Raw genomic sequence first — 23588 nt, 5'->3', positions numbered from 1 at the left:
ATGCGAGGTTATCCACTTTGGTGGCAAAAACAGGAAGGCAGATTATTATCTGAATGGCAATAGATTGGGAGAAGGGAAAGTGCAATGAGACCTGGGTGTCCTTGTGCACCAGTCGCTGAAGGTAAGAATGCAGGTGCAGCAGGCGGTTAAGAAGGCAAATGGTATATTGGCCTTCATAGCGAGAGGGTTCGAGTACAGGAGCAAGGATGTCTTGCTGCAATTGTACAGGGCCTTGGTGAGACCACACCTTGAGTATTGTGTGCAGTTTTGGTCGCCTTATCTGTGGAAGGATGTTCTTGCCATGGAGGGAGTGCAGCGAAGATTCACCAGGCTGATGCCTGGGATGGCAGGAATGATGCATGAGGAGAGAGTGGGTCGATTGGGCTTATATTCGCTGGAGTTTAGAAGAATGAGAGGGGATCTCATTGAAACTTATAAAATTCTAACAGGACTAGACAGACTAGATGCAGGAAGGATGTTCCGATGGTCGGGGTGTCCAGAACCAGGGGTCACAGTCTAAGGATAAGGGGTAAGCCATTTAGGACTGAGATGAGGAAGAATTTCTTCACCCAGAGAGTGATGAACCTGTGGAATTCTCTACCACAGAAGACAGTTGAGGCCAATTCATTAAATATATTCAAGGAGGAGTTAGATATATTTCTTAACGCTAAAGGGATCAAGGGATATGGGGCGAAAGCAGGGACAGGGTACTGAATTTGGATGATCAGCCATGATCTCATTAAATGGTGGAGCAGGCTCGAGGGGCCAAATGGCCTACTCCTGCTCCTATCTTCTATGTTTCTATGTTAGCTGGAGCATTGAGCTCCAAAATGGCAGCGCTGGCATTAAATCAGGGTTACACGCCAATTGACGTTGCGATCTGCCAACTGTTCATACTTCCGGCGCACGCTCCCTGCGCCCATGCTAACACCCTATCCAAAATGGCGTCCAGCACAGCCTACACCAGAAGTGCACGCGCATGCTGCGGACACCATTTTTAAACCAAAACGGCACTTATAGCACCCAAACAAGGGCTTTAACTGAGCCAAATTTTGCGGCCTTGAGCGCATAATCCATACTGACATTCCAGTGCAGTATTGAGGAGTGCTGCTTTGTTGTATGTGCCGCCTTCTTGAATGAGACGTTAAACTGAGGCCCCGTCTGCCATCTCAGATGGAGGGAAAATATCCCATGGCACTATTTCGAAGAAGAGAAGGGGAGTATCCCCGGTATCCTGGCCAATGTTTATCCGTCAACCAACATAAGAAAAAGATTATCTGTCATTATCACATTGCTGTTTGTGGGAGCTTACTGTGCACAATTGGCTGCCGCGTTTCCGACATTACAACAGTGAGTGCACTTCAAAAATACCTCAGTAGCTGTAAATCGATTTGGGATGTCCTAGGGTTGTGAAAGACACTATATAAATACAAGTCTTTCTTTCTTTTCTTTTATTTGAAGAAGAGCAGGGAGTTCACCCAGTGTTCTGGCCAATATTTATCCCTCAGCCACTACCACTAAAAGAAAGTTCTCTGGTCATTGTAACATTCCTGTTTGTGGGACCTTTAATGTGCACAAAATGTTTCCTACATTACAACAGTGACTACACATCAGAACTTCTTAAATTGCTGTAAAGCGCTTTGGGATGTCCTGAGGTCATGAAATATATGCTATAAATAAATGCAAGTTTTTTCTTTTTTTTATCGATTGAAAAGATGAATTTTGAGAAAGTTTTGCAAAGTGGATCAGTTTAGGGAGGTAATTTTGGAAAATAGGAGTGAGAGGGCAGAAGGTTCTGTCACTAGTGATGGGGGCAAAGTGAGTGGACAAAAAGCTAGAGTTGGAGAACCAGAGGGTACAGGAAGGGCTAGAAGGCTGGGGGAAGTTGCAAAGATGGTGTGTAGTGAAATAGTGGAGGAATTTGTAGAGTTAAATTCAGTTCACTGTGGCAGGGTGTCTATGTAAGTCATATCTCACAAAAATGTCTTGAAGAATGAATTACTTTAAGGCACAATGATAATTATATAGGCAAATGTAGCAGCCATTTGTGTACAGCAAGATCCCACAAAGTGTAATGAGATAAATAACTAGTTAATCTGTTTTTTTGGTGGTGCTAGTTAAGGGAGAAATGTTGGCCAGGACAAAGCAGTGTTACATTGGTTCAGCAACAGATATGGGGATGCAGGGAGGACAAACAATGTTTAGTCTACTTTAGTCCTCTGACCACAAAAGTAGAAATACATCATAGTGGTGTATGGTGTTGAGATACCGCGGCAAACGTGGGAGTCGAGACCAGAGCTATTGAAAACACAACTGCTTTATTCCAACCACATGACAAACAGGAACTAGAAAAGCCCGCGCATCCACTTAAATACTTCCCAGACAGGAAGTGCTCCCGGCAGCCTGTCCCTGTGGGAAACAAGTTGCTGGAGGAAAGGGCCCCCGGCTGGGGGCTTCTGCTTAGACTGTCTGTGCCGCCGTGAGCGGATTATGTCCAGTGGTGGCGTGTCGCCACAGAGCTCCCCCCAGAATCCGCTTAGGAGGAGTGGACGAGTTGTGACGGTGGTCTAATGGTTCTGCCGCAGCGGCTCTGAGTGGTCGCCGGTCTGGTTGGTTGGGTCGGGCGGTTCGCCGCCGGCTGTGCTGGCTTGCCGGGGGGACGGCCTCTAGTTGGAGGCTGGGCCACGGGGACCTGTTCCCCTGGTTCTGTGTGTGCTGGTTTGAGCCGGTCGATGGAGACTGTCTCGACCCTGTCGCCGAGTCGCAGCTTGAAGACCTTGTCCCCGGTTTGTAGTACCTCGTACGGACCTTCGTACGGGGGTCGCAGGGGCCCACGGTGCGCGTCGTGTCGCACGAAGACGAAGCGCGCCTGCTGTAAATTTGGCGGAACGTGAGGTGCGAGTTCGCCGTGTCGTTTGACCGGAAGTGGGGCGAACTGCTGAGCGGAAGAGAAAGAGTCGAGCCGCTGCTGTTCGGCCGACCAAGGCTTGGTAGGCTCCGGAAGGAATTCGCCTGGGACGTGCAGCGGTTGTCCGTAGACTAACTCCGCTGCCGAGGACTGGAGGTCTTCCTTGACCGCGGTGCGTAGGCCGAGTAGCACCCACGGTAGGTGGTCAGTCCAGGTACTGTCCTGCAGGCCGGCGCGGAGTGAGGCCTTGAGTGACCTGTGGAAGCGTTCACAAAGTCCATTGGCCTGCGGGTGGTATGCCGTGGTGCGGTGGAGCGTCACCCCGAGGTTGCGTGCTGTGGCCGTCCAGAGTTCGGAGATGAACTGGGCGCCTCTGTCGGAGGTTATGTCGGCCGGTACGCCGAACCTCGCAACCCAGGTGTTAACGAATGCCCTGGCGATGTCGGCTGTGGTGGTGGAGGTCAGCGGCACTGCCTCAGGCCAGCGTGTGTAGCGGTCGACCATCGTGAGGAGATAAGTTTGGCCTTGCGATGGCAGCAGGGGACCGACGATGTCGACGTGTACGTGGTCGAAGCGGCGGCTGGGTACCTCGAAGTCTCCCAGGGGTGCTTTGGTGTGCAGCTGTACCTTAGCCCGTTGGCAGGCGAGGCAGGAGGTGGCCCAAGTCCGAACATCTCTGCTGAGGCCACGCCAGACGAAGCGCTGGGAGAGGAGTTTGACGGATGCGCGGGAACCCGGGTGAGAGAGCCCGTGGAGCGCGTCGAAGACGCGGCGGCGCCAGGTCTCAGGGACGACCGGCCTGGGTTGGCCGAGTGAGACGTCGCACGTGACTGCCGTGGCTTCGGGCCCGTGCGCGACCTTGGCTAGGCGTAGCCCTGGCAGGCTGGTAGCCGCCGAGAGGAGGTCTGGGTCCGTGAGCTGGGCCGCTGCTAGTTGTGCGTAGTCGACCGCGAGGTGATTCGCACAGACGGCGGGACGGGAAAGGCAGTCGACGACCACGTTGTCTCTACCGGAGACGTGCTGAATGTCCATAGTAAACTCGGAGACGGCCGCGAGCTGGCGTTGCTGCCTAGCGGACCAGGGTTCGGTGTGCTTGGCCATCGCGTATGTGAGTGGCTTGTGGTCCACATACGCGGTGAAGGGGCGGCCTTCCAGGAGGAACCTGAAATGGCGGACCGACAGGTGGAGTGCGAGAAGCTCGCGGTCGAAAGTGGAGTATTTGACCTCCGGGGGGCGCAGTTGGCGGCTGTAGAAGGCAAGTGGCTGCCACGCGCCATTGACCCACTGCTCGAACACGGCCCCGACCGCGTGGTCGGAGGCGTCGGTGGTGAGCGCGACCCGGGCATCGGCCCTCGGGTGCGCGAGCAGAGTGGCGTCGGCGAGCGCGTTTTTGGTGGCGTCGAAGGCGGCCGCCGTGTCAGTGGTCCAGGCTACGTCCATCTTGCCGGATTTTCCTCGGAGGGAGTCGTATAGGGGCTTCATGAGGGCTGCGGCTCTGGGGATGAACCTGTTGTAGAAGTTCACCATCCCGAGGAACTCCTGGAGGCCCTTGATGGTTGTGGGGCGGGGGAATTGCTGGACGGCCTGCACCTTGTTGGGCAGGGGGACGGCCCCAGCAGGGGTGATGTGGTGACCGAGAAAATCGATCTCGGTTAGGCCGAATTGGCACTTCGCCGGGCTGAGGATGAGCCCGTGTTGGGCTAGGCGCCCGAACAGGATGCGAAGGTGTTCGAGGTGTTCCTGTTTGGAGGAGCTGGCCACGAGAATGTCGTCTAGATAGATGAATAGGAAGTTCAGGTCCCGGAGGACTGAGTCCATAAGGCGCTGGAAAGCCTGTGCTGCATTCTTGAGGCCGAAGGGCATCCTCAGGAACTCGAACAGGCCGAATGGGGTGATGACGGCCGTTTTGGGGATGTCCGCGGGGTGTACGGGGACTTGGTGGTAACCGCGCACCAGGTCGACTTTGGAAAAGACGGTTCGTCCGGCCAGTCAGGTTAGTGAGGGCGGGAAACTCGGCTAGGAGTGCCGAGTAGTCGTCCGTGGCTCTGGCGAGGCAGTAGGTCGTCAGGCCGGCCGAATGGGCCGGGGTAAAGGCGCCGGGGATGGGGGCCATAGTGTTGATGTCGACGAGGCGGTGCCTCGGAATGTCGACACAAGGCCGTGGGCGCGTAGGAAGTCGGCGCCGATGAGTGGGCAGAGGACCTTGGCTGTGAGGAACTCCCAGCGGTAGCGGCGGCCCGCGAGGTCGAGCGTGACCATGCGGGTGCCATATGTGCGGATTTCAGAGCCGTTGGCTGCAGCCAGTGTGATACCCCGTGTGCCGCGTTGGATCTCGAGGGCGGAGGCGGGGGTGATGCTGTGCTGGGCCCCTGTGTCGCACAGAAATCGGCGGTTGGTTCTGTCGTCAGTGACGTACAGTAGGGGCTCCTTCTGCCCCGCGGCCATCGCGGGGGCCGGTGCGGGGGGGGGTTTGAAGGAACACGGTGGCGTGCAGCGTTGAGCCCTAGCGCCAAAACGGGTGTGGTAGTAGCAGTGACCCGGAGTGGTAGGGCGGTCGGGCCTAGCGGCCCGGGAAGACCGCGTGGTCGTTGCCGTGAGGTCGGGCGCGACGTCGCGAGCGGCCTGTGCAGAGAGCAGCCGGTCGGCCTTTTCGGCTATATCATTCAGGTCCGTGGAGTCAGACTCCACAATGAGCGGGCGGATGCTGGCGGGGAGCTGCCGAATGAAAAGCGTGCGAAAAAGGGCGCCGGGATTTTTGTCGTCTGAGAGGGACAGCATGTGGGAAAGCAGGTCTGATGGTGAAGCGTCACCAAGGCCGGGGAGGTCCAGGAGTTGGCAGTGGCGCTGGTAAGAGGACGTTTGAAATGTTTTAAGTAGCGCAGCCTTCAGATGTTCGTACTTGCCCTCCGTTGGTGGATTCTGCAGCGCTGCCCAAACCTTGGGGACTGTAGCGTAGGTGAGTGAGGCGACGAGGTAGTCGTACTTCGTGGCGTCGACTGTAATGCCTTTCAGCCGGAATCTGGACTCAGCTTGAACGAACCAGGCTTCGGCGAGGTTCTCCCAAAAGTCTGGTAATTTAGCCGTGACTGCGTTTGTATCCGCCATGCTAGCTTAGGATTCGTCCTGAGCGTCGGGGTCACCAGTGTTGAGATACCGCGGCAAACGTGGGAGTCGAGACCAGAGCTATTGAAAACACAACTGCTTTATTCCAACCACATGACAAACAGGAACTAGAAAAGCCCGCGCATCCACTTAAATACTTCCCAGACAGGAAGTGCTCCCGGCAGCCTGTCCCTGCGGGAAACAAGTTGCTGGAGGAAAGGGCCCCCGGCTGGGGGCTTCTGCTTAGACTGTCTGTGCCGCCGTGAGCGGATTATGTCCAGTGGTGGCGTGTCGCCACAATGGCATCTTTTTGTGTTAGGGACCTATGTAAGGTTTAGTTCGACAAGCTTCCATTTCTGTTGTTGCCTCACTTGGCTTTTTAGGTATAAATGGCTGTCTTCCCCAGTCAGTACATCATGCTCAATATTACTTGCTTTCCTATGTACTTATGTGGTGCAGCACTGAAACTTTTGATTACGATGTATTGTATTGTCATTGGTTTGCTCAATGGATTTGTGATCATTTGTAATATTTCCTTTTAACTTTATTTTATAAACTGTCCTACAAAACTCCAGTGTTAGAAAAAATTAAAGGAAATTTTATATGCTGATTTATCCCTGTCCCAACCATCCCTGTCCTATTCCAGCAATTCCTATCAACCAATCCCTGTTCTGACTCAGAATGACCACTTCAGCCGGGTACTAAGATGCTACAACACACATAGAATCATACCCAGTATGAATCACTGCCTGCTGGAGTGGAGGGGAAGCTGAGGGGGAGAGGAGTGAAAACAAGGGAAAGTGGTGACTAAAGATAACCAGGAAATTGGTATTAAATTTCCATTTAAGTTCTATAAAAATCTGATGAAAAACGATGCTACAGGTTTAATGGTATTTAAATATCCACAGATGACCCTGTAAAATGATACTCTTCCACTTTAGATACAAGCCTTGTAGCTAGATATGGAGGATCATATTACCAATGGATTTTTGGCTGATAGCCATTTGATCAATTTTGTAAAGTACCACAGACTATTATCATCACTGTAGCAAACAAAATGGTTTGGATTTTTTACATTTTCAACTTAATCAGATTTACACTTTTTAAAAAATAATAATATTGCAAAGTAAACTTAATTTTCAGGAAGCCCTACTTTCATTGACAAGTCATATCTCATTTTTGGCCATTAAAAAGCTTAACTGAATGTAAGCGAGTGTTAGGAATTTATCTGTTGCACATGTTCTGAGCAGTTGCGTCACTAGCAGTACTATATTACCGAAAGAGGTTATAGATCCTCCAATGGTTAAGTTAATCCTATTTAATGCACTGTAATTTCTACTTAGAGGGAGTTTATATGAATCAAATTGACCCACAGTCACTTTACTTGCCGGTGTCAAATGTGGTTTTGCAGAATTCTTTGACTCATCTTTCATAAGTTTGTCTGGACCTTCTCAATTTGCTGTATGACTCATTCACACACTGAACAATAGCTTGTCCTATTCATCCTCCTTAGCTTTGTCACTTTGAAATCTGAAGATGCACAGGGTTAGTGGGATAAGGCTCAAATCAATTGTACATTTCTCAATTATCTTTTTTTATACATTCAGTTCTGTTGCACACGCCTTCAGGGCCATTCAGCAACTTTAGTTTGAATTTATATTGTCCTCCACCTTTGAACTTGAAGCATTATTCTAGAAACTGCTGTCAATCTGAGCAGAGGAGTCCCAGTAGAACAGAGAATTATTGTTCCCTTGAAGTCTCTCTCACAAGCCATAGGGACTACAGAGAATACGACCACCATTCATAAATTCTAGCCAGCCCTTTCAGTTCAGGAGAAACAATGCTGTATTCAGTTACTGCCTCAGTTAAATTGTCTTTTTCATCAGACCCTAGGTTCGATTCCTGCACTGTGCTGGTTTCAGCCAGGGTGCTAGTTACAATTGACCTCAGTACCCCTGGTTTAAGAAGAGTTCCAAACAGCCAGAATTATGTGTGTGTATAAGTGTGCGAGTGTGTGAGTGCGTGTGTGCATGAGTGTGTGTGTGTGCGTGTGTGAGTGTGTGAGGGAGTGAGTATCTAAAAATGGATCTCTCAATGGGAATGAACGGGAACTGGTTGTTTCCCCTCTCGATTAATAAGATTACCTCATTTTGACTATATGCTGATATTCTACTCTGGTGTCAGCTGTGACTCAGTGGGTATTGCCTCTGAGTCAGAAGGTTGTGGGTTCAAGCCCCACTCCGGAAACCTAAGCACAAAATCTAGGCTGACACTCAGTACAGTACTGAGGGAGTTCTGCACTGTTGGAGGTGCCGTCTTTCAGATGAGACATTAAACCGCGGACCTGTCTCTCAGGTGGATGTAAAAGATCCTATGGCACTATTCGAAGAAGAGCAGGGTCAATATTTATCCCTCAACCAACATCACGAAAACATATTGTCTGGCCATTATCACATTGCTGTTTGTGGGAGCTTGCTGTGCACAAATTGGCTGCCATGTTTCCTACATTACAACAGTGACTACACTTCAAAACGTACTTTATTGGCTGTAAAGCGCTTTGGAAGGTCATGAGGTTGTGAAAGGCGTTGTATAAATACAGCAAATTGTACATTAGATATAGTACTCCGGCCACAGGAACAACTCTCTCTAGCAACAGTTTAACTGTCTTACAGAAATCTTTGGAGTGTTGGGTAATTAACTGAATGACCATTTCCCTTTTCTGACTTTATGTTCTGACTCATGATTAGGGTCCTTTTCCTATGTTCTTATGACACAGCAATTTTTATGAAAGAAATAATTATTTGAGATTGGTAATTAACCTACAGGGTAAATGACCATCCCAGGAAAGTTTATATTGGCATCATCTTCATGCAGATACATAAGCCTAGCTCCAGACTGAGAATTGCATTGAGAAATCATCTGACTTGGGTAACAGGGAAGTGGCAGGCTGACAGTCCGTAGATATGTGTTCACATAGAGAGATGCCTTGTAATCTTATCACCCTGAAATCCAGACAGGTTGTAACTTCATCCTTCTGAAGGAAAGGGGAGACATGTTTTCATTCTTCATACGAAGGATACAAACATTCCAACAATTTTTTAAAAAATCCTAACGGTTGCAGCACAGTTGAGATCTGCAATGTGGTATGAAGGGAATCATGGATATTGTGTACTGTAATTGCCACGTTTTTTTTAGCTCACGATTCAATTCTACATCAACACAAAAATGTCCCAAAATGCGATGATGTCACATTACTTTCCAAAATGTGCAAAACAAGCATTGGTTTCTATTACTTCCAGTCACTTGACCATTGCGATATCTCATTTCCAAACCTGAATTGCGACCTAGAATTAAACACTGGAGCTTAACATACTTAAGGCCGGCATAAATAACCACAAATTCTCAACAATGACAGATCTGTGATAGTGAACAATGATAATCATTAATCACAAATGGTGCCACTGGTCAAAGTGCAAGTCCCAGAGTTGTTGTACAGTGTTGATATCAGTTTCAAATCAGCCTGTTAATTTGTTAATCTAATTATATTATAGTTTTCATCCACATTTCATTTCAATATGGGGTGGTGAATGTACTGCATTGCCCTTTGATCAAATTTCTGTAATTATATGACTCAATTGATTTTTTTTCAATGCCCATTAAAGTAAATTACAGATAACTACTTACTGACGTTGCCACTTATGTTACGTTACCAGCTAGAGTGCGGGGAGATCAATGGTTGATTTTGAATAGTTTGATTTTGAATAGGCTTGCATACAATAGACCACAAACTGATAAATATACTGACAGACAATAAACATTTTAAAGGGCATTGTTGTCCTGGCAAATTGTCTTGCCTGCTATGTTATTATGTTTATGTACACTGGCAAATTTGGTGCTACAAATTAATTCTATTTAATCATAGCTTTAATTAAAGCTAGGATAAAAATAACAATGTTAGATTGCAGAAATACATGCAGCAGTAGATATAGCAGCTGCTGGGGAATAGACTTTCCCAGATCACCAACATGATGAATTTTTTTATGCAGCAAGCTGTTCCAAGAGTTTGCTTGAAAACACGCCAACACTGTAACAAAACCTTTTAAAAGAGTCTATGGGGGCTAAATTGGGCTCTGTAGCGCCCATTTTTTAAGTGTTACGCGGCCTCTTAACACTCAAAAACGGGGTCCAAGATGCGCGTGTGCACTTCTGACAGGAAGTGGGCCAGACGCCATCTTGATAAAGGGGTTTGCGCACATGCACCTGACAACCTCCGGCAACATGCAGAACAGGCAGATTATGATGTCAATCAGTGTGTAACGCTGATTTGACTCCAATGCTGTCATTTTCGAACTCCCCGCTACAACCAATGCCCTGTCTTAACCTCACACAGCTGAACATGACGTTAACCAGAATGAAGGACCCCCCCACCAGCGCTATTTAAAGGGATCATGAACTACTTACAGGTTAGTTGCTGGGTTATTTCTTCTGGCTGCTGGTGGCAAGTCAAAGGCTGGCTACTGGATGACAAGGGTTATCCACTTATGTCATGGCTCATGACTCCGGTCCAAAAGACACGCATACATACACAGCAGGCCTACAATGAGATCCATGCTGCCACAAGGAACATTATAGAGCACACCATCGGTGTCCTCAAGCAACGCTTCCACTGTCTGGACCGCTCTGGAGGAGCCCTGCAGTACTCAGCTGAGCGGGTATCAAGATTTCTGGTAGAATGCTGCATGCTGCACAATCTGGCCATTATGAGGGAACAGCCCTTGCTACCACCTATTAGGTGAGAAACTGAGGAGCAGGAGCATGAGGAAGAGGAGTAAGAGGAGGAAGTGGAGGAGGAGGAAGTGCAACAAGAAGTGGAGGAACATGAAGAGGAAACTACAACGTAGCCTTCTGTCCGGGCTCTGCGTGATCAAATAATACATGAGTGATAGCAGTAACCTCAACCACACCTCCCCATTCACCAACAGTCCCACACTCCTTACCTTTCCTCTATCACTGACCATCACATCGTCCTCTTTCTGACAAAACAAAAATAAAAACCACCAGGAAATGCATATTCAAATCCAATTTTATAAATTCAATCATGACATAATGCATACAAAAATAAACTAATCACCCTTGTGCATTCCCTTAGTGCCTGTCTGCCATGTATCTTTGTCTCTCCTAGTGTTCCCCCAGTGGCTGCAGCATGGGTGGTGGAAGGCTGCTGACCTTCAATTGAGGAGACTGCAGATGGCCTCGGAGGGCGGCATCGAGCAGCTCTGGACTTAGTAGGCCCGTCTTCAGACTCACCATCTTGGCCTAGGCTTCAGCAGTCTAGGCTGGCTGACAGGCAACAGCAAGGGCACTGGCGGAGTGGCAGGGATGGGAGCAGGAATGTTGTCATCCTGAGAGAGCACAGCAGGTTTGTGCTTCACGGAGCCATGGCCCCACTCCTGGGGCGGCGCCTCAGCAATCCTACTGATCTGTTGGAGAGCAGATTGATGAACTGCTGTGACGCCCTAGAAGCCCCTTTGAAAAGTGGTATCCACAGCCATGATATCAGTAGTCTGAGCTTCCACTGCGGCACTCAGACCTATGATGGAAGATGCTTGTACTGCAATGCACCAGCCATCAGACGCTGCATCATGGTTGGTTCCACAGGTGTGCTGATGGAGGTGACCACCCGTTCCATGTTAGAGAGGATGGGCTCCAAGGTCTGCATGAAGCCCTGTGCTAAGTTGGTGCTGGACTCCACCATGCTCCTTGACATTGAGTGCAGGTTTTTTTGGCAGGCTTTCCAGCACACCAAGCAATTGGTTATGTATATCCATCAGCTTTCTTCTGTAGCCTGGCCCATCGAAGTCCACATCTGACTCCTCTGCAGCAGAACTAGTGTGCGACCTCACCCTCCGGCAAGCTGGTACTTGCTCTAGCCATTCTCCCCGCCCTGGTTCCTGTGCGCTTGTGCCCAGTGTCTCACCACATACAGATCCCTTGTGTATCCTAGGCTCTAAAATACACACAGTGTCAGTCTCTAGCTGCTGGCTGCGAGTGTAAGATCGAGTGATGGTGTCTCTTCATCTTCACTCTCTTCTTCCTCTTCCTCCACTGACTGGGAAGGTTCCAGTTCTTGGGTATCGGAAATGAAAAAGGGTTGTGGTAAGGGGAGAGGAGAAAGTAAGAAGTGTGTGCAGCTTGTGAGTCAGAAGAGATTGTGGGATGGTGAGGAAGTGGGATGAGAGAAGGAGGATTAGGTATGCCGATACTCTCATCATTGATCCCTCCAGCCCTGCCAGTGGCCTCAGTGATGCCCCTTCCCATGATGGTCAGCACTGTCTCCTCCATGGGGGTTAAAACATGCAGGTGCTCCTCCAATTCTTTCCTGCTGCCTGCTGTTATGCACCACCTTCTCCTGCAAGAAAGAGGGAAGTGTGTCAGTGAGTGTTCTGCAATATGTTTGGGAAATGTGGCTGTCATGGTTGAATAGCTGCAAGTGTGCGTGAGCTGTGAGTTGTTGGTGCGAGGCTTGCAACAGTGCTATGTGTGAGGGTGAGGTAAAGCAAATGAATTGAAGGGTTGAGTACTGATTGATAGAGATTGTTGGTAGATGGGTGATGGGGGTGTATTGAATTGAGCAGTGGTGCAGTTGGTAAGATATGGCATTTCAAGATGAACTCACTGACCTTGGAAACTTGTGTCAGATCATTAAACTTCCTCCCGCACTGCATCCATGTTCTTGGAGCAACACTTCTGGCATTGACACCTGCCACTACTTGTTCCCACTGCCTCCTGAGCATATGTCTGGAGGGCCTCCTTCCTTCCATGCGGATACAGGACATCTCTCCTTTCCACCTCTTCCACCAATACCTCCAGTGCATTGTCTGAAAACCTTGGTGCACGCTCTCTCACATGCTCAGCCATTGTTCAAAGTATCACAGCCCAGATTGACTTTTGAAAAAACTCCCACCACTCCTTGCAGCCACAGTGCACCTCCCCTTTAAGAGATGCAGGCTGCCTTTAAGTACCGCTAGCCACTCGCGATATCGGCCTCCTGCTGATGCATGCAGCCAATGACCAGTGTGGGGAGCGCTGGCTGCATACAGCAATCATGTGAAACAGCAGGCAGCATCAATTTACCATGCTGCCTGCAACGCAATGAATGGGCGTGGGTTAATCGCGTACTGCAATCCCCTCGCCCGTTTTCAAGGGTTAGCCAATTTCTCCCCCTATATCTTTCCCAGTGACTGGGTTGAAGGAAAGAAAGAAGAAGGAAAAACTTGCATTTATATAGTGCCTTTCATGACCTCCCGACGTCCCAAAGCGCTTTACAACCAATAAAGTACTTTTGAAGTGTGGTCACTGTTGTAATGCAGGAAACACAGCAGCCAATTTGAGCACAGCAAGATTCCACAAACAGCAATGTGATAATGACAAGATAATATTTACAGGGCTAATCCATGAAGCCCTGTGTGCTGTACATTTCATTGTCTAACCAGTCAAATAACCATATTGAGAGGATATCAGCCTAGCACACATCAGAGTCTGAATTCATAAGATAGCTTACCAATGTCTGTTTCTAAGCAAACTGATTTAATTGACATCAGTTTTATTGAATCAAAGGGATCCTTTCAAAGATGCCAAGCTGGTACATCTGTCCTTATATTTGCACATTGAAAGAAATGTTATAGCGTTAAGGTTCTCTGCCAATATAAGTAATCTAAATAAATACATAGAAGAAACGCAACTAATGCAGAAGTGCTTACCATTAATAGCATTTTCCGGTAAATGCTATTGGTTCCAAGGATGACGGGCTTCAGTTACGTAGATAGACTGGAGAAGCTGGGGTTGTTCTCCTTAGAGCAGAAAAGGTTGGGAGGAGATTTGATAGAGGTGTTCAAAATCATGAGGAGTCTAGACAGAGTAGATAGAGAGAAACTGTTCCCATTGGCGGAAGGGTCGAGAACCAGAGGACACAGATTTAAGGTGATTGGCAGAAGAACCAAAGCTGACATGAGGAAAAACTTTTTTACGCAGCGAGTGGCTATGATCTGTAATTCACTGCCTGAAAGGGTGGTGGAGGCAGATTCAATTGTGGCTTTCAAAAGGGGATTGGATAAGTAGCTGAAGGAAAAAAATTTGCAGGGCTACAGGAAAAGGGCGGGGGAGTGGGGCTAGCTGAAGTGCTCTTGCAGAGAGCCCACACAGCTCGCTGGGCCAAATGGCCTCCTTCTGTGCTGTAACCATTCTATGATTCTAAGTAATGGACCCTTTCTCACCGCGCAGCAGAAGCATTCTGGGGACTGGGACAGGTGGAGTCACAGTACAAGGTTCATAATTTGGTAACTAAGATACCCTCACTTCACAGAGACTAATGAATCAACGCCATTTCATTTTTTATTCTTTCTCCTCGCCAACTTTTTCCTCTCCTGAAGGTGTTGAGTCCTTATTGGCGTTTATCTCCACAGGCCTAAGGAGCCCTCGCAACATTCTCTGTCAAGGCTCAGACATAAAGAGTGACATAAAGGACTTGTCCTCACCCTGATATCCACATGTGCACACTTTCAGCAATGAGGAACAGGAATGCGAATTGATTTTTCTTTTCCCTAACCAGGAATGCTATGACCAATCATGGTCCCTTTCCAGGGCTGCCAACACAGCACAAACCAGGGATCAAATTTGGGATCTTCCTGGCCTGTGAGGCTCAGCTACTCACTGGATAAACTTGCTGAACTACTGGGAGCCCAATATCATTTAAAGAGGCACTGTCCGTGATAAGAACAACAACTTGCATTAATATGGCCCCTTTATCATCGTAAAACGTCCCAAGGTGCTTAACAGGAGCATTATCAGACAAAATACGGCACTGAGCCACATAGAGAGATCTTAGGACAGGTGACCAAAATTGTGATCAAAGCAGTCGGTTTTAAAGGAGACGTGAGAGGTGGAGAGGTTTAGAGAGGAAATTCCGGAGCTTAGGGCCTAGCTGGCTGAAGACACGGCAACCAATGGTGAGGTGAAGTAAGTGGTGGATGCACAAGAGGCTAAAATTGGAGGAACGCAGAGATCTCGGAGGGTTGTGGGGCTCGAGGAGGTTACAGAGATAGGGAGGGGCAAGGCCATGGAGGGATTAGAAAACAAAGATGAGAATTTTGAAATCGAGGCGTTGCCGGACCGGGAGCCAATGTAGGTCAGTGAGCACAGGGGTGATGGGGAACAGGAGTTGGTGCGAGTTAGGACACGGGCAGCAGAGTTTTGGATGAGCTCAAATTTACAGAGGGTGGAAGGTGGGAGGCCGGCCAAGAGAGCGTTGGAATAGTTGCGTCTGGAGGTAACAAAAGCATGGATGAGGGATTTAGTAGCAGATGGGCTGAGGCAGGGGCGGAGATGGGTGATATTACGGAGGTGGAAGTAGGTGGTTTTGGTGATGGAGAGGATATGGGGTTGGAAGCTCAGCTCAGGGTCAAATAGGTGGCATAGTGGTTAGCACTGTTGCCTCACAGACCCGGGTTCGAATCCGGCCTCAGGTGACTGTCTGGGTGGAGTTTGCACATTCTCCCCGTGTTTGCGTGGGTTTCCTCCGGGTGCTGCGGTTTCCTCCCACAGTCCAAAGATGTGCGGGTTAGGTTGATTGGCTATGATAAAAAATTGACCCTTAGTGTTAGGGGGATTAAATACGTGGGGTTACGGGGATAGGGTGGGATATGTGTTGGTGTAGGGGTTACGGGGATCAGGTGGGATATGTGTCGGTGCAGGCTCGATGGGCCGAAATGGCCTCTATCTGCACTGTGGGGTTTCTGTGATTCTGTGATGCCAAGGTTGCGAACAGCCTCAAACAGGGAAGAGGATGAATCGGTGGCTAAGGAATGGAGTTTGTGGCGGGGGCTGAAGATAATAGCTTCAACATCGCATCACTTTTAGTGCAACATCATTATGATGAAAATAAACCAAGGCTTTTTCTCCCATCATAAACAAAATAATGATTTGCCAAACAGTTTTTTTTCCTGAAGATGTTTTTTTCCTTTAATATATATGATAATCAGCCCCTGTCTCATTGGATCACTTCAATCAACGTTGACTATTCTCTAATGTACATATTGCATAAAGTCTGACATATAAACTAGGTAAGTAATTGGTTCTTGTGCCTTTGACAGAGATTCAGTTTATTAGTTATTCTTGTTATTACTGAAAATATAATTGAAGTTACAATATACTTCTTAGTGTCCAGTAAGGGAACCATCACAACAGCTAAATGAATTTCTTTGACCAAGATTTTGGTCACCTGTTCTAATGTCTCCTTCTTTGGTTCGGTGTCAATTTTTATCTGATTATGTTCCTGTGAAACGCCTTGGGACGTTTTATATTACATTAAAGGCCCTGTATAAATGTAAGTCATTGTTGAATGACTGAAGAATGTATTTTTATTCACAAGATTGGAAAGCTATCATTTTTGTAGAGTATTAAGTCATTCAGACTATTTGGTCAAAAACCAAATTCAGCCCATAACTTAATGAAACAAATTTGTCTTACCCATGATGCCAATACACAGAGCCGTGAAGTCTTCATATTTGCCACAATCGTTGAGAGAACCAGTGACACACATGGCAAGATTATTGCAATGAATGGCACTACCATTTTTTTAAGTAACACCACAAAAATAAGTTTGAAAAATAGCATCAATGTCATAGAGTTATAACGGCACAGAAGGCAGCCATTCAGCCCATCGAGTCTGTGCTGGCTCTCGGTGGAGCAACCCAGTCAGTCCCATTCCCCCGCTCTATCCCCGTAGCCCTGCAAGTTTATTTCCCTCAAGTGCCTATCTAGTCCCCCATTGAAAACATTGAGTGTCTCAGCTTCCACCACTTCCATCGGCAACGAGTTCCAGGTCCTCACCACTCTCTGCGTAAAAAAGTTTTTGCTCACACCCCCTGTATCTCTTGCCCAAAACCTTAAATCTGTGACCCCTAGTCCTTGTACCATCAACTAGTGGGAACAGCCTTTCCCCGTCTAGCCTATCCAAACCCGTCATAATCTTGTACACCTCTATCAAATCACACCTCAACCTCCTTTGCTCTAATGAAAACAAATCTGGCTTCTCCAACCTGTCCTTGTAGCTAAGATCCCCCATCCCTGGAACCATTCTAGTAAATCTCCTCTGCACCATCTCGAGGGCCTTCACATCCTTCCTAAAGTGTGGTGACCAGAACTGGTCGCAATACTCCAGTTGTGGCCTAACCAGCACTTTATAAAGGTTCAGCATAACTTCTCTACTTTTGTACTCAATACCTCTATTTATGAAGCCCAAATCCCATATGTTTTGCTAACCACTCTCTCAATATGTCCTGCCACCTTCAGGGATCTATGCACATTAACTCCCAGGTCCCTCTGTCCCTGCACACTCTTTAAAATTGTGCCATTAAGTGTATATTGCCTCTCCCTGTTCCTTCTGCCAAAATGTCACACTGAAAATATGAGAGATCTCACCCAACACCAGCCTTTCACCCACCCCACTGATGTGAATTCACCCTGATATGGCTTCTTTTGTGCTGTGTCATTTGAAACAGGAGGTGCTTTGTTTGGAGTGAACCATCCAATGTGACTGTTCTGGACTTATTACATGCAGATAGCACCCTCTGGTGGTAGCTATTGTATAGCAGTGTTAGTATACAGCAGAGGTAATTTGACCTTTCTTCCTGTTTGACCCCGGAAGTAGTTTCCCAGAAAGAAGCTTACTGAGTAATGGAGAATTCCATGTGAGAATCTCAATCTTATGCCATCTCATCTCCTATGCTAGGCCAGACGCAATATCGTTTCACAAATTTGTTCAAGTAAAGCTTCAAAACAGCAAACCGGCTTCTCGAGGAATTATTTGAATAAGTGTTTAACTTGCTGGATAACTAGATAGGAGCACGTCTAGCAAGACCAGTACAGTGAAAAGATAGCAATACGGCTAGCTGTGAAGAGCGGAGCAACAGGAACTCAGAGTAGGCCATCACGACAGAGCCAGCTTCAGTCATCACCTTGTACACCACACTTACCTCACATCAACATGTCGGAAGATAATACCAAAAACGCTACTCAGCGAGTAGAAGACCTTAAACAGTTAAACAAAACTGTAGAATGTGATAATCGGTCTATGAGCTCTGGTTACTACATATCGCAAGCTGGTTCACGGTCATCGGCTGGTTCTAGATCGCAAGCTGGTTCACGGTCATCAGCTGGTTCTAGGGTAAGCATGGCCATCGCCAAAGCACGGGCTAAGCTAGAAGCAGCGTGTTGTGTATGTAATATGTGTGCTACTTTGAACCTATGGACAGGACTGCACTACTTGTTGGGCGTAGTGATACGCAGTACCACTCCTGGCCATAGGGGTATAAATAGTACTGTGGGTACTGATCTCCCCTCAGTTCCCGCCTGTGGGCATGAAGTAAAGACCTATGTATAGTCCCTACCTCCAACCAGTAAAGACCTGTTTGAGTTATACGTTTAAGTCTTTGTGTTAATTGTTCAATACAATACACATACTTAACACTGGCGACGAGTCAGGTTCTTACCCTGCGGCAGTTGAAGAGAGGTTTCAAACATCACCACCCCACTAGAAGCGACAGGCTTTAGGACTCTGAAGCCTCCATCAGCGACTGAGCACTGGAGTGCAGCAAACATCCTGACAGCTTCCAGCGACTGACAGAAGTCTTTCTGCAGTTTCCTTGTTCAACCTAGGTGGTGGGGTAAGCCGTGCAGTGTTGGCTGCAAAGACAGGGCTGGGGAAGTTGGAGAAGATAAGGGCGATCGCAATCCCTGATAAGAGCCGCGGTGAAACGCGCGAGTGGGTAAGCCAGAGCCCGGGAGGGAGCGAGCAAGAGCCGCGCGAGCGGGTGAGCCAGAGGCCGGGAGCCGCTTCAAGTGCGAGGCGCAGCGCGGGCCAGCGATCGGAACCAAAGATAAGGGCCGCACTCGGGGGCTGAAGGGAGACGGCGTCGGGGGACGGGTGAAGACCGCCAAGCGCGGGAAAACCGCCATTTTGTGGGCGGAGGACGACGGCAAGAGCGGGAAGCCGCCATCTTTGATAACAAGTAAACAAAATAAAATCTGAGAAATTGCAAATCTACAATGCCTAAACACGGGAATATTAGCACCTTTGATAGTGACCTCGAAGATTGGGCCATATATGTTGAAAGAGTAAAAAATTATTGTAAGGCCAATAAAATTCATGACCAAGATAAAGCGCTAACATTATTAAATTTAATGGGTGCGAAGACATACGGGCAATTGAAACACCTGTTATCACCAGATGAACCGGCGGATAAGACGTTCGATGAGATTGTTACTGTCCTGAAAGATCATCTAAACCCCACGCCGCTGATGCTAGCGGAACGATTTAAATTTTATGACAGAAGGCAGCTACAGCATGAAAGCAATGCTGATTATTTGCTGGAATTGTGTAAATTAGCGAAATATTGCCAGTTTGGAACGGGACTGACAGAGGCACTTCGAGACAAATTTGTGTGTGGTTTATTTAAACAGGATACACAAAAGCGACTGCTCGAGGAGAATGAGCTGACGCTTGAGAAGGCGGTCACTATGGCAGCAGCACACGAAGCCGCAGCGAGAGGCACGGCAGTAATGCAGCTACGGTCACCGGAGCTCAGTGCACACAAATTGGGTGTGAGTTCTGGCAAATGTTATCGTTGTGGAAAGACAACGCATGATCAGAACCAGTGTTGGTTTAAAAACCAAGAATGTAGAACTTGTGGTAGGCTTGGACATATAGCTAGAGTATGCAGGTCAGGGAAGAAGACCAGCAACAAGAAGTCACCGCAAGGAAAATACGCAAAGGTACACAAGGTGACCGAACAGGAGTCCGATTCAGACGCTAGCAGTAATGAACTGGCTAGCTTAAGCTGTAATGAACTGGCTAGCTTAAGAGTACTCAACGCTGGTAAGGGTGCAGACCTCCAGACAATTTGGGTCACTCTTCAGATAGAAGGAGTCCAAGTAAAACTGGAATTGGACACTGGATCGGCATTGACGGTCATAAATAAGAAAGATTACGGAAAGTTATTCCAACATATTCCCCTACAGGATACGGGGATTATATTGAAAACATACACGGGGCAAAGAGTGTACCCCATCGGGAAAATAGAGGTTGCAGTGGTCCACAAGGGCGAAGACAGTCAAATAATGGACTTATATGTGATATCTGAAGGAGGTTCTCCACTACTAGGACGGGAGTGGATTAGGAAAATGAATATGGACTGGCATTTCCTACAAACAATAACGAGTGAGAACTCGGTGAAGATAGTCGGCCCAGACTCTGGAACGGATGATGGTAAGCCCAACTCAGGTGCAAAAGACAAAGTTTCAGCACAGAATTCCACTGAGCAACAACAACATAGTTTAACTGTGGATTCTGAGTCTGGCAAGTCTACTGATGTGCCCATTTCTGAGGGACACCGGGCTCGAACTCAACTCCATTTCAAACTACAACAGCAATTAGAACAAATGCTTCGCCGTTGTGAGCAAGAGTTGAATGCAACGAAAGAGTTCTTTGATATAGAGTTGGAGAATCTGGAAAGACAACAGAAGCAGCTGATGGAGAAAATGGAGCAGGAGCACACAAAACGTCTGATGTCAGAGGAGTTAACGGTCAGCCAACTCCTGCATATGCTGAAGGACAGGACTCTGAAATGGGAAAAACTTGAACACGAACTTCAATATTCAAACGAAAGGGGTTCGGAGCTCTCAAAGGTTATTGGAAGAGCTGAGGTGGCAACACAGACTGAGATGACTGCAACAGAGCAGCCCTTGGATGCCAAAAGTACGCTGACTCACGTCAACGTAGAACAACAGACCGCTGAAACAGCTGCTCCGGTAGAGGGATTGAATAGTCCGATCAATCAATCTCCAAAAGAAGTTGAAGTAGTAAAATCTCAAATGAGGTCATTAGTAAACGACTTGCTGAAAGCCCAGAAAAAGCTGGATGAAGAGGTACGCATGAAGAAGTCTCTTCAGGAAAGATGTCTGGACTTGGAACAAAAGCTGGCTAACGCCCAGCTGGGTATGGAGGAAATAGAAGACCCTCTCGCTGGCCTAGATCAGGACGACACCGAATATTACTATGTCCTGTCCTGCCCAACTTGTAACTTCGACTCCCACCATACAGAAATCATGGAGGAGCACCGAAAGTCTACGGAACATCGGGAGAAGGTGGCTCTACTACGGAAAAAGGAAGGAGAGAAGGAGGAACTGCGCATGCAGCTGGCAGCTGACAGTGGAGCCCAGAGAGTCTCCAAGAAGCAGAAAAGGAAAAGTCGAAACAGAAGATGACCCATCTGAACCATTATTACCTCTACCAGATCACACACGTGGTCCCTCCGAACAGAGCCAATTCAGTTCGGAAGTTCAAACTGTTAAATCCATGGAAGGACTATTGAATGAGTCACTCCAGCAACGTGAACCGACTCCACCACAGAGATTGAATCTGTGAACTGTTTTCCGCAGAGACTGAATCTGTGATCTGTTTTGACATGAAGTTATCTATGTATCTATGTTATTCTGTTATGTAAACCTGAAGTTATATATGTATATATGTTATTACGTTATGTTAAATGGGGAGATGACTGTAAAGCTAGGAAGGGAGGAATGTTGTGTATGTAATATGTGTGCTACTTTGAACCTATGGACAGGACTGCACTACTTGTTGGGCGTAGTGATACGCAGTACCACTCCTGGCCATAGGGGTATAAATAGTACTGTGGGTACTGATCTCCCCTCAGTTCCCGCCTGTGGGCATGAAGTAAAGACCTATGTATAGTCCCTACCTCCAACCAGTAAAGACCTGTTTGAGTTATACGTTTAAGTCTTTGTGTTAATTGTTCAATACAATACACATACTTAACACAGCGCAAGCCAGAGCTGTGCATGCCGACAGAGAAATAGAAATAAAAGCTGAACAGGCCCGTCTCCAAGCCACATTAGACGCTCTGCAGCAAAGAAAAGAGATAGATGCTGCATTAGCCGAGGCACAAGTATTCGAGGCACTTTTAGCGGAAGCTGATCCCGAGACAGCTAGCAAACCTTTAATTTCCGTTCCGCGGCAGAGTCGACGACAGCGCACCAGAGATCACGTGAGTGACCGTGCCGACATACAGTTTACGAGAGAGAGGGATGAAGACCCGCACATCTCTACAGACGCAATCACTTCATATGACATGCCCCAAGCTGCCAACCAAGGTCAACATAGAGAGCGTGCCTCAAGTTGCGGGATCCTCCCCTGAAAAACAGAGGACACGGTGCAGAGGGATAGAACACTGAAGAGAGAAAGTCAGCAGCAAACCCCCTTTCATTTCCTTGAGACCCCCATCAGAGCCCCTACTTAAGGCAACCCTGGCACAGGTCCCAGCACCTACGACCTTGCCAAATACCTTGCACGCAGCCAGCTGGTGACTACGGGGTTAACCAAGTTTGATGACAGGCCAGAGAATTATCGGGCTTGGAAGTCCTCCTTCCACGATGCCATATCGGGCTTAGACCTGTCGGCAGGAGAAGAGCTCGGCCTCCTTATCAAGTGGCTCGGCCCAGAGTCCGCCGGACAGGCACGCAGGATAAAAGCGGCCAATGTGGGACATCTGCCAGCAGGGTTGAAGATGGCTTGGGCGAGGCTGGAAGAAAGCTACGGCTCACCTGAAGCCATTGAAAGGGCTCTCTTTGACAGGTTGGAGAACTTTCCGAAGTTGACAAATAAGGAACCCCAGAAGCGACCTTGGAGATCTGCTGTCGGAACTCGAAGCTGCAAAGCAGGACGGCTACCTACCCGGCCTATCGTACTTAGACACTTCCAGAGGGGTAAGTTCCATCATTGAGAAGCTTCCATTTAACCTGCAGGAGAAGTGGATATCGTTTGGGTCAAAGTTCAAGCTAAAGCACAACGTTACCTTCCCACCATTCTCTGCGTTTGCCGAATTCATCCGTAAAGAAGCCAAAGCCAGGAACGACCCCAACTTCAACCTCTTCTCCTCCCACACAGAACTTGCCAGAAGAGACAAGTTTGACAGACATGGAAAGACACCAACATCTGTCCACAAAATGCAAGTGTCTTCAACTGAGAACACAAGGGATCAGAAGAAATCTGAGGATATGAGCAAACAATGCCCCATCCACAACAAGCCCCATCCATTTAAGAAGTGCAGAGGCTTCAGGGAGATGTCCCTGGAAGATCACAAACAGTATCTTAAAGAGAACTCTTTATGTTTCAAGTGCTGCTCTTCCACGAACCATCTCGCCAAGAACTGCAAGGTAGATGCAAAATGCACGGAATGTGAAAGTGATCGGCACATTTCAACACTCCACCCAGGCCCAGCTCCTTGGAAGTCAGAGTCGCCTCCTCCCGCCTCAGAGCACGGCGGGGAGAGAGAGGGAGCTGCCGGTCCGGTGATTACATCCAAATGCACCGAGGTGTGTGGAGAAGGAGTGAGCGCAAGAGCATGCTCCAAGATATGCCTCGTTAATGTGTACCCTGTAGGGCGTCGCCAGGAATCTGAAAAGATGTATGCCATACTAGACGAACAAAGCAATCGTTCTCTAG

Source organism: Somniosus microcephalus, chromosome 4 (assembly GCF_052327205.1).
Source record: "Somniosus microcephalus isolate GS21.2 chromosome 4, FLI_Smic_1.0, whole genome shotgun sequence".
Taxonomy (NCBI): domain Eukaryota; kingdom Metazoa; phylum Chordata; class Chondrichthyes; order Squaliformes; family Somniosidae; genus Somniosus; species Somniosus microcephalus.
This window is presented reverse-complemented; position numbering follows the sequence as displayed.